Source organism: Rhinolophus ferrumequinum, chromosome 17, assembly GCF_004115265.2.
Source record: "Rhinolophus ferrumequinum isolate MPI-CBG mRhiFer1 chromosome 17, mRhiFer1_v1.p, whole genome shotgun sequence".
Classification (NCBI taxonomy): Eukaryota; Metazoa; Chordata; class Mammalia; order Chiroptera; family Rhinolophidae; genus Rhinolophus; species Rhinolophus ferrumequinum.
Window position 1 is genome coordinate 23,856,284 of NC_046300.1, and position 12,506 is coordinate 23,868,789.

General features: G+C 35.7%; 1 pseudogene; it reads right to left on the bottom strand.

The window, feature by feature from the left end:
• Window positions 1–664: 664 nt before the first annotated feature.
• On the bottom strand, window positions 665–11,375 carry LOC117036684 (heterogeneous nuclear ribonucleoproteins A2/B1-like; annotated as a pseudogene).
• Window positions 11,376–12,506: the final 1,131 nt, after the last annotated feature.

Genomic DNA, 12,506 nt, shown 5'->3' on the forward strand with positions numbered 1-12,506 from the left:
CGTCTCTTGGGCTGCTGAAATGCTCAGCATCCAATGTGTGGCCCTTCTCTACAAAGAAGGTCAGACTTAAGTGATGTGCTGGTCCTATTCCTGACTATCACAACCTTCAATCATCATCTCTTTCCTTCATCAATTTATTTTTCTTTCCTTTAAAATTATTTTATTAAATCATAAATGTACAACGGCTTCTTAACTCCATCCACACTTAAATTTTTTAAAAGAAAAACGTTATGTCTTATTACACCCTGATCCTGGCTAATAGCTTTTCAAAACTTTGAGAAAAACCTTAAAAAAGGTTTCACATGTCACCTGAAATTTACAAACTTAACATTATCAAAGAAGGAACGCTTCTACATTCTTACAAAGACCACTAGAAACAAACAAGAATTAAAAAGCTAAGAAACTGTTTCAAAGGCATTTTTCCCCCTACAATCCTTCCTCCACAATCAGGTAATGTTATTAAATAATCCAATCCATTCACAAAATGGCTTTCTGCAGCTGCTCTGGTATCTTCCACCATATCACTCACTGCATAGTTATGCATGACTGAGATAAGAGTTTCCTTAACACTGTTATTTCGATAACCTAAGCTATTCTGTTACCTCTGAGCTCTCATCCTCTCTTTTTATACAGTGAATGAAGCCCATGGAAAATAGGAAGAAGCTCAATATTGGCTTCTCTCTCCATAACCCCAACTTTCTCCACTTCCTCCAGCACCATAATTTGCTCCACCATATGGTCCCCCTATGTTTCTGCTACCACCAAAATTTCCACTCTTCATTGGACCATAGTTAGAAGGTTGCTGATTATAATTTCCAAAATCATTGTAATTTCCACTTCCATAACTTCCTCCTCCATAGTTGTCATAACCACCTCCGTAGCCCCCACCCTGGTTGCCATAGCTGGGTCCCCCACCACCATAGCCTCCTCTTCCTCTTCCGTAACGAGGGCTACCTCCAAAATTGCCACCTCCAGGTCCTCCTCCATACCCATGATAGCCATTCCCAAATCCACGACCACTTCCATAGCCATCTGATCCTCCTTTAAAGTTATATCCTGCTGCTGGCCCCAAATTTCCACCACCACCACGAAACTCTCCAAAACCAAAGTTGCCTCCTCTTCCACTTCTAGAACTTTGAACCTCCTGCATTTCTTGTCTAGACAAAGCCTTTCTTCCTTTTGCATTATGGCCATTATGGTATAGTGTTTCTGCAACACAATCTTATCCACAGGACCGTGGTCATCAAAAGTAACAAATCCAAAGCCTCTTTTCTTTCCAGACTGCGTATCAGTAATGATCTCAACGGTATCATCTTTTTTCATATTCTTCAAAGTAATCTCTACGATGCTGTTCCTCAGTATCTTCTTTAACCCCACCAACAAACAGCTTCTTCACAGTTATATGAGCCCCTGGCTTTCCAGATTCCTCTCTTACAACAGCACGTTTTGGCTCAACCCCTCTCCCATCAATTGGATGAGGTCTTGCAGCCACGGCACCACCAACCTCAGCCATGATGAGAACGTTACAAAACTAAATCCTCTTGATCTTTTGCTTGCAGGATCTCTCAGTACCACGCAGTCTGTAAATCTGCCCCACTACTTGTAGTAATCCCTTGTACTTTCTTCTGTGGTTTCAAAGCTCAAGCCATCAGTAAAGAGTTTATGGAACCCTTTTCTCTCTTGTCCCTCTCCAAAGAAACAGTTTCTCAAGTTTTCTTCACCGCGGACTCAGTCGCTTCTGCGGCAGGGAGATGAGAGAGATCTCTGCGGTGGAACATGAACCGGGCTGGTCCTGGTGTTGTAGTGAAAACTACCGTGGCTGGAGAAACACCTCAAGGGGTACCTCCACACTCAAGCCAGCGCGGGCGCTACTCTGCAACCACTTATTTTGTTATACTGAACAGATTGTAGTAATACATTTTAACAAGATTTTCTGAACACAGGAGGATAGGAACAAGCAATTATTTTCTTTAGTATTTTTCCCTCCAGTGACTGGTTCCATTGATGATCCAGTGGCAACCACTAAAATCCTAAAAGTCATACTGATACCCCTTATTTCCACAGTTGATTCTGCTTTAGATTAATCCACTGAAAACTCCACTGCCACTGCCTTGGTCCAAGCCAACAGCATGTCTCCCCTGGGCCACAGCAATAACTTAACTGGTCTTACTCCCTCGTGTCTAATCGGTTCCCCTACCCAACCTATTCTCTGAGCTTCAGCCATTCTGGAAACCCTATACTGACTTCCCTTTGATCTTAGGATAGGGTTCAAACTTCCTAGAAGAACTGCCAAGTCCCTGGAAAAGCTGGAATGATCACTTTTTAAAATCTAACCCATGGAACAGCTCTTACTTCCTCAAAAGTACAACGCTCTCCCATCTTTTGGATATTTGCACATGCTGTTCCCTGTGCCTGGAATACTCCTATTCCATACTCCTGGCTCACTTTTACTCACTTCTCAGTTTAAATGTTCCCTTTTTTAGGCGGGCTTTCTTGGCATCTTAGATTTGGTTATGCATTCCCGTTACATGCTTCCAGGAGCAGTTATTTGGGAAGTACAGATTATTGTATTTGATTGCAGTTACTGATCGGTTAGTCTGTCTTCCCTACTGTACTATAGCAAAGGGACACATTCCTGTTCAGTGGTACAGCCCCAGTCCCTGGAACTTTTAGGCACTTAATAAATATTATAGGCATTATAGGCACTTAATAAATATTGGTTGAATGATTGAATGAATGAGATAAATCCCATTAAAGCACCAGAAATGAGGAAAGGCCAATATACGATTCCTGGCTAGTATATCTTTAGTGGACTCACAAATTTAATGAAACAAAATGCAAAGTTGCTCTTATTTTTATGTAAAAAAAAGTCATTACATTTGCTTATTCCTTGTCTGTTTTCTAATATCACCTTAACATTAGGAGAATTCACACAAGCATACCATTCATTGGTTTATTCCTTATTCAACTGTAATAAATCACCGAGGGTAATGCAATAATAAAAGACAAAATTAATCTTCAGAGATTTTTCCACTTATCAAGGGATATTCTGCTATTTAGACTTAAAGGTAGGTTTAGCTGTCAATAATAGAGTAAACAGACAAGAGAGAAAACTACCTAGTCATTTAGAGACACCATTTGCTTGCCAACATCACTGGTAGCCTCCGTGTCCCCTTGTGATGCAGGATATCAATAGTGTCTACCTTTTCACTAAAATAAGTTGTGTTTTTACCTTTTCTGTACATACTAAAAGGCAAGACAATATCATAGACTGTAATTCTTGGGCTGAAAGTATGTAAGTAGACCTAGGATGGACCAATAGGTACTTTTGGCTTTACTTCATTTCCTACGTTCTTGATTCTTGCTCATTCACAAATTCTAATGAGATTTACTTATTGGATGCATAAGAAGACAATGTAGTTTTGAGTTTCATAACATTCAGACAAATGATTACTCTTACTTGTTCCAACGTAAATATTTTAACTCAAGGTTACCTATAGAGCATTTCCAAACTAGTTAAAACTCTCAGTTACTTGCGAATGGAGATTAGACTCCCAGGTTGCTACAGATCTCAGTTTCTCAGAGTCAGCTGCATCTCAGGCTGTACAAAAGTTGCTCTGTGCTCTTCTATAGTGACTTCTGTTACTTGCAACCAAGAGAATCTGAACTAGTCGTGCAAGTAAACTCAGCCAATAAGGTATGGGTGGTATGAAATACAGTCTGTCACAGAGAAAGTAAAGAGAATCACTTCCTGAAATCATCTATGTGGGAGAGAATAAGGGTGCTCCTTAAACAGAAATGAAAATTATTTTCAAAAATGAAAAACTGAAGAATACTAAGCATAATAAGAAATGCTGATTTCTTCTGCATATAAGTTCAGGTCAATTAAGTAATCATCTTTTACACATACACATGCACAAACACTCGCCAAGGTATTATCTGCCCCTTTCTAACTACTGAATTTTATAGACTTAAAAGCTATTATCAGTAAAGCACACTTTTTTTATGTACTGCTAAGAAACCAAAAAAAAATTGCCAGTTAAATGGTTATACAGGCTTTCTTACCACTTATTATTTTTAAAATTTTATACTTCTTGTAATGTCTCTTTTAGGTTTAGGTAGGCAAATTTTTAGCACTTATCATTCTTATGTATAGAAAGAGAGATCTGAGCTAAATACATAAGGTATTGCGAAAAAAAAATCTTTATATTCAGAGTCCAACCCTTTCAAATCACTTTTCAATTCAATCTTTGATAACTATGCATTTTTTAAAAGACTAGCATTTCTTAAAAGAGTGCTCCACCATTATCTTTAAGCTGCCAACTGTCACTTGGCAAGTTTTCACACTAGAGTTTTCTGGATCTTACCAGAAGGTGTCAACAGAATGTGGACAGACAATAACCTAATCTTCTTTCTTCAAATGGTCCTTAAATGGCTGTCTTAAATGTCAAGAAGGTATGGTTGTTTAGTCATGCAACTAGAAATAACAACCATGCTCATGCATGCAAAGAACGGCAGTTATGTCACGGCTGCTGCCAACCACAATTATGAGATGCCATAAACTATAAGCTGTACCTGATTTTAGAGATTCTAGAATGTGCGTGTGGGTGGGAGGAAGTGTATTTTAGAATCAATGAAATACATTGTTAGAGACTCACCCCAAAATACAAAGTAAAATCCCTGTAAGATGGTCTTGATCATTTTCACTTCTTTGAAAAGAACTATTTTAACTCAAGGATACTTTTAGAGCATTCCCAAACTAGTTAAATTCTCTCAGTTGCTTGCAAGTAGAGTAGCTTAGTGGTAGAATAATCAACCCAAAATGACACCTATTCCAACTGACTGATTTGGTCATATGGTCCTCCTCCTCTTCCTCTTCCTCCTCCTCCTCCTCCTCCTTTTTTTTTTTTTTTTTTTTCAAGGAAGGCACAGCTCACAGTGGCCCATGTGGGGATCGAACTGGCAACCTTGGTGCTACCAGCATCATGCTCTAACCAACTGAGCTAACCGGCCACCCCTGGTTCTTCTTTAGTAAAAGGAATTTCACCACAAGCTGTCCTGATCCAAAAGGAGGCAGACATTTCATGAAAGGTGACATTTTCCACTTCTACCAGCTACAAAGAGATGGAGTGGATAAAATAGAATAGACATGGAACACAAGTGGTTTAAAAAATCATTGCCCGACCTCATCCCCACGTCCTTACAAATAATGAAGTTGATGCAAGTTGCATTCATTTGAAACATCCAAGAAACAAACTAGTTTAGTAATTATACAGGTTGACAAAATACTTTTCAAACACTACCTTTAAATCTGTCAAATTTTGTGTTAATTCACAGGCTCCCTCAAACACAAAATCTAGGAATGATACTAACAAATTCTAGGGACACAGGACAGACCTTTCTGTCATGGCAGCTCCCTTACACCCATGGCCTTGACCCCTGGCTTCCTGGGGAGAAAGGGTGTTGCCAACACATACAAACTTCCCTGTTCTCCACTCAGTGTCCTTCCTTCCTGGCTCGCTGGCCACAGCTTGTTGCTGGGGACTTTTTGGCCAGGGTTCCACATATTACCCTTTAATTCAAGATTCTTTCCTTAATATACATTCCAGCTGGGTGGCAAGACTGTGAAACCCTGGGTTAGCATCAAGCTGAGAAGTTTACAAGGACTTGAAAGTAGCACTTGGTGGAGATTAGCTGGATTTGCCAAAGTGAATGCATGGGAGAATTAAGTGGTAGCTCAATTACTAGCAGGAAGTTGTATAGAAAAGAAAATAATGCAAGGTATTCTCTTTCTACTAAATAAAGCAATTATCTTTTAAATTAATTATTATTATTATTTTTAAAACGTATCTTTTAAATAAATCAATTAGCTCTTATATTTGGAAGATGACTTGATTCTTCAAATAAGAAAACAAATATCCCAAAATATTTCCATTGTACATTTATTGCTAAATTAAGGAAGTCTTGGTTTTAGGGTTGTCAAAATAAACGGGATATGAACATTTAGACTCTTAGGATATTTATATTGATGCTGAAATGTACCCAGCAGTGATTTAATTTCCTTATAGATCTCTTCCAAGAGAAACTGGGAACATAATGTGCTCAAGTCCAAGAAGAAATTCTGAAGGGAATGCAGAAAAGAAGCTCACTGCTAATTGTAACAATTGGTACCAGACCACATCAGTTCAGATAATAAAAATACAAAAGGGCAAAAGCAAGGAAATTCTCAGTGAAAAATGGGAACGAGAAGAAAAAGGTCAGAACAAAAATAAATGAAATGACAAATCACCTTATAATGTGATGTGTTTTAAAATAAATGGCAAATCAGGACAAAACCACATGAAAAAAAACTGTTCTCAATGATGCTAAATATCTATCAAGAACATCACAAAAAATAGATATTTACTAGATAAAAACAAAAATACCCTAATATTTAGAATCTGAGAAAAAACATGGATGACTTTAAAGTCCCTATAAATTTATACAGTCAGGCTGACATGACTGCATAAAAAACAATATATTGAGTATCAATTTCCTATATACCGGGGTTAGAAAAAAAACCTTAACTCTTATAAAAAATGTTATCTTTTTACATTTTAAAATATTTTTATTAAAATATGGCTAACATATAATATTATATTAGTTTCAGGGGTACACCATAGTTATTCAACATTCATATACCTAAAGAAATAATTACTATAAGTCTAGCAACCATCTGACATTGTACAATGCTATCACAATATTATTGACTATATTTCCTATGCTGTATATTACATCCCCATGACTTATTTGTTTTACACCTGGAAACTGAACCTCTCATTTCCTTTCACCTTTCCCCCTTCTTATATTTTTCAATTATAGTTGACATCCAATATTATTTTATATTAGTTTCAGGTGTACAGCATAGTGGTTAGACATTTATATAATTTAAGAAGTGTTCCCCCTGGCTAGTGTAGTACCCACCAGGCACTATTCATATTATTGACTACATTGCCTATGCTTTACTTTACATCCCCATGATTATTTCATAACTACCAATTTGGGCTTCTTAAGCCTTTCACCTTTTCCACCCCGCTCTCCAACCCCCTCCCATCTGGCAATCATCGGCTTGTTCCCTGCATCTATGAGTCTGTTTCTGTTTTGTTTGTTTATTTTGGTCTTTAGGTTATACATATAAGTGAGATCATATGGTATTTTCCATTGTCTGACTTATTTCACTTAGCATAATACCTTCCAGGTTCATTCATGTTGTTGCAAATGATAAGATTTCATTCTTTTTTATGGCTGAGTAATAGTCCATTGTATATATGTACCACATCTTGTTTATCCAGTTGCCTATTGATAGGCACTTAGGTTTCTTCCATATCTTGGCTATTGTAAATAATGCTGCAATGAACACAGGGGTGCATGTATCTTTTCCAATTAGTGTTTTGGATTTCTTCAAATAAATACCCAGAAGTGGAATTGCTGGGTATTTTTATTTTTTATTTTTTGAGGAACCTCCATACTGTTTTCCATGGTGGCTGCACCAATTTGCAATCCCACCAACAGTGTACAAAAGTTCCCTTTTTTCCACATCCTCAACCACATTTGTTGTTTGCTGAACTATTGATGATAGCCATTCTGACAGGTGTGAGGTGAAATCTCATTGTGGTTTTAATTTGCATTCCTCTGATGATTAGTGACTTTGAACACCTTATCATATATGTCTATTGGCTATCTGTATGTCCTCTTTGGAGAAATGTCTATTCAGGTCCTCTACCCTCTAATTGAATTGTTAGTTTTTTTGGTGTTAAGTGGTGTTAAGCGTGAGTTCTTTATAAATTTTGTATATTAACCCTTTATTGGATATATCATTGGCAAATATTTTCTCCCATTTAGTAAGTTGTCTTTCTGTTTTGTTGATGGTTTCCTTTGCTGTGCAAAAATGTTTTAGTTTGATGTAGTCCCATTTGTTTATTTTTTTCTTATGTTTCTCTTGCCTGAGGTGACATTTCAGAAAAAATATTACTAAAAGAAATGTCAGAGAGTTACTTCCCATGTTTTCTTCTAGGAGTTTTATGATTTCTGGTCTTATATTTACGTCTTTAATCTATTTTGAGTTTATTCTTGTATATGGTATAAGGAGGTGGTCTAGTTTCACTTTTTTTTTTTTTTATCTGACCAGTTTTCCCAACACCATTTATTGAACAGACTGTCTTTACCCCATTGTATATTCTTGCCTCCTTTGTCATAAGGTAATTGACCATACAGACATGGGTTTATTTCTGGACTCTCTATTCTGTTCCATTGATCTATGTCTGCTTTTATGCCAGTATCATGCTGGCTTGATTACTATAGCCTTGTTGTACAGTTTGATATCAGGTATTGTGATACCTCCAGCTTTGTTCTTCTTTCTCTGGATTGCTGTGGCTGTTCAGGGTCTTTTATGGTTCCATATAAATTTTTGGATTATTTGTTTGAGTTCTGTGAAAAATGTCATTGGTATTTTGAGAGGGGTTGTTGTTGGATCTTTAGATTGTTTTGTGTAGTATGGACATTTTAACAATGTTAATTCTTTCTATTCATGAGCATGGTATTTGCTCCCTTTTGTTTCTTCTTTAATTTCTTTCTTCAATGTCATAATTTTCCGAGTACAAGACTTTTTCCACTTCGGTGAAATTCATTCATTGGTATTTTATTATTTTTTTTTTGATACAATTGTAAATGGGATTATTTTCTTAACTTCTCTTTTTGATAATATGTTATTGGTGTATAGAAATACAACCAATTTCTGAATATTAATTTTGTATCCTGCTACATTACTGAATTCCTTTATCAGTTCTAATAGATTTTGGTGGAATCTTTAGGATTGTCTATATATAGTATCATGTCATCTGCAAATAACAGTTTTACTTCTTACTTTCTAATTTGGATGGCTTTTATGTAGTTTTCTTGTTGGATTGCTGTGGCTAGGACGTGCAATACTATATTGAATAAAAGTGGTAAAAGTACACATCCTTGTCTCATTCCTGATCTTAAGAAAAACACTTTTAGCTTTTCACCATTGAATATGATGTTAACTGTGAGTTTGTCATATATGGCCTTTATTATGTTAAGGTATATTTCCTCTCTTGCCACTTTACTGAAAGTTTTTATCATAAGTGGATACCAGATTTTGTCAAACACTTTTTCTGCATATATTGATATGATCATCTAATTTCTGTCCTTCATTTTGTTTATGTGGCCTATCATGTTAATTGATACGCAGATGTTGAGCCAACCTTGCATCCCAGGAATAAATCCTTTTTGATCAAGGTATATGGTATTTTTACTGTATTGCCTAATTTGATTTGCTAATATTTTGTTGAGGATTTTTGCATCGATGTTCATCAGGGATATCAGCCTATAATTTTATTTTTTTGTAAAGTCTTTGGCTTTGGAATCAGGGTAATGGTGGCCTCATAAAATGAGGTTGTGAGTCTTCTATTGTCTTGCATTTCTTTTGAAAAGCTTGAGAGGATAGGTGTTAATTCTTCTTTGAATATTTGGTAAAATTCACATGTGAAGCCATCTGGTCCAGGACTTTTGCTTGTGGGTAGCTTTTTGATTACTGATTTGATTTTAATAGTAGTAATCGATCTGTTCAGATTTTCTGTTTATTCTTGATTCAGTCTTAGAACATTATTTCTAGGAATTTATTAATTTCTTCCAGATTATCAAATTTGTTGGCATATGATTATAGTATTTTCTTATAATGCTTTTATTGCTTTGGTATCAGTTGTCACTTCTCCTCTTTCATTTCTGATTTTATTTATTCAAGTCATCTCTCTTCTTTTCTTGATGACTCTGGTTAAAGGTTTATCAATTTTATTTATCTTTTCAAGGAATCAGCTCTTGGTTTCATTGATCATCTGTACTTTTTTAGACTCTTTTTTATTTCCACTGTGATCATTATTATTTCCTTCCTTTTAGTCACTTTGTGCTTCATTTGCTGTTCTTTATAAAAATGTTATTTTTAATATTTTCTGATATAATTAGGAAAACTAGTATAGAACACAAGGAAAGATTTTTTATATCAAATTTTTAAATGAATATTTAAATTATAAGATTTTGAGAAATGTTGCTAGTCCTGTAGTATAACAGTCAAGTGGATTATGCTTTATTTTTAATTTTTTAGGATTTAAAAATGTAGATTATGTTTTAAAATAGCAAAGCTACTTTTTGCTATTATTAGAAAATGATAAATATCATCAAAATACTGCTAGGCCAATATGTCTTCTATATCAATGCTTCTTACATTTTTCAGTATATACAAATCACCTGGGGATCATGTACGTGCAGGGTCTCATTCAGTAGGTCTAAAACAAGGCCTGGAAATCTGCATTTTTAACAAGCTTCTGGGTAATAGGAAGGCTGCCGTGCTGTGGACCACGACTTTAGTAGCAAGGCCCATGATGTGGCCTCTAGTTTTGGGGTCTTTCACTAGTGATATAGGAACCAAAAGGACGATCAACTTGTAGCTCAGAACCATGTCTTGTCTCAATTATGTGTTTCAGTTTCAGATCACCTATGTCCAAATAACTGTTAATTTCAGTAAGAGCTCTTTCTTTTATTTAAAATCATTATCATAATCAAAATACTGAACAGCTGCCTAATATCTGTGGAGTAGCAGGTTAGGTTATAAATAGAAATACAGACTCCTGCCTCCTAGAAGTTTATAAATTAACACGAAAACATTGGTGTTGGCGTGTATGTAACATTCCAACGAAGAATAGCAACTCCAAAGTGAATTCATGGCTTCACATCACATCTAAATCACCGGCTTAATTTGTTTTCAGATTAAGAGAAAAATGAAGATAAAATTTGATAGAAATTGAGATGATTTAGTTCAGGAGACTTAAACTGTAATATATCTATATTATAGAGCTGTCAGTTTTTTTTTTTTGTTGTTGTTGTTGTTTGATAATTCCTATGAGAGGTCATGATGTGAGAAATGATAAAAAGAAGCAGTTTACTAGGCTGCAGAGAAGAGAGCATTTCCACATGCGCAATAAGAAATATGGCCGCAGGTGTCAACAGCATTCTTGGTGGTTAAAACAGATGCTAATAGTGGTCTGGGAAATGCCAATCAAAACCATGAGACATCACCTCATATCTTTTAGGATGGCTATTATCTGAAAAATAAAAAATAAGTGTTGTCAAGGATGTGGAGAAAAGGGAACCCTTATACGCAGCTGATGGGAATGTAAATTGTTATAGGCACTATAGAAAACAGTAAAAAGGATGCCCAAACAACTAAAAATAGAACTACCATATGTTCTAGCAATCCTTCTTTTGGGTATATTTTCAAAAGGAAATGAAATCAGTACCTCAAGCAGGTATCTGCACTCCATCTTCGTTGGCATTATTCACAATAGCTCAGATAAAGAAACAACTTAAGTGTCCATCGATGGATGAATGGGTAAAAGAAATATGTGTGTGTGTGTGTGTGTGTGTGTGTGTGTGTGCATTTGTGTGTGTACACATACTCACAGTGTTGGAATATTATTCAGCCTTAAAAAAGGAGATCCTGCCATTTGCAACAACATGGATGAACATGGAGGACATTATGCTAAGTGAAATAAGCCAGGCACAGAAAGAAAAAAATTGCACGATAGCACCTATATATGGTATCTAAAAATGTCAAAGACATAGAGGCAGAGAGTGGAATGGTGATTATCAAGGGTGATATGGGAAGGGTGATTATCAATGGGGGAAATGGAGAGATGTTGGTCAAAGGGCGCAAAGTTATAACTAAGTAGGATGAATCAGTCTAAAGATCTAATGTACTACATGATGGTTACAGTTAATAATACTGTGTTTAATATTGGAAATTTGATAAAAGTCGATTTCAGGTGCTCTCAACACACACACACAAAACTATGTGAGATGATGTTAATTAGCTTGACTCCAGTAGTCATTTTACTATGTATATGTATATTAAATCATCATGTTGTACACCTTAAGTATATACAATTTTTATTTTTAAAAAAGTGGTAAAGAACCTAAGAGTAATTAACAAGTAAAATTAAATACAGTTTTGACTTTCAAATATAATTGAAGCACTTCCTAAAATTATGCCACTAACTTTTCCTCCAAAAGCTTTATAAAAATATATCTCTCAGTAATGAAATCAAAATAGTATTAGGATTGATGACTTGCATCTGGAAAAACAAGATGGATTTGTTATGAAATCTAGACTTCCTTGCTGCCATGGCCATACAAGTGTTTAACTGGTATGAAAATAATCTTGCCAAGCTTTAGAAACACTTGAGAGGCTGGAAAGACAGCCAAGATGTTGGAAATATCTCCCCAGTCCCACTGTTCCTCTTTCTGTCAAACTCATAAAAACGTACATAATCCATACACATTTGTAAGAGTACACTCTATTTATGTCAAAGTAAACTTAAATTTGGAGCTTTTTGTGTCTTTCACATAATGCAGCTCATTGTTTCCCTGAGTAATAGGATGAGATATTTTGATAC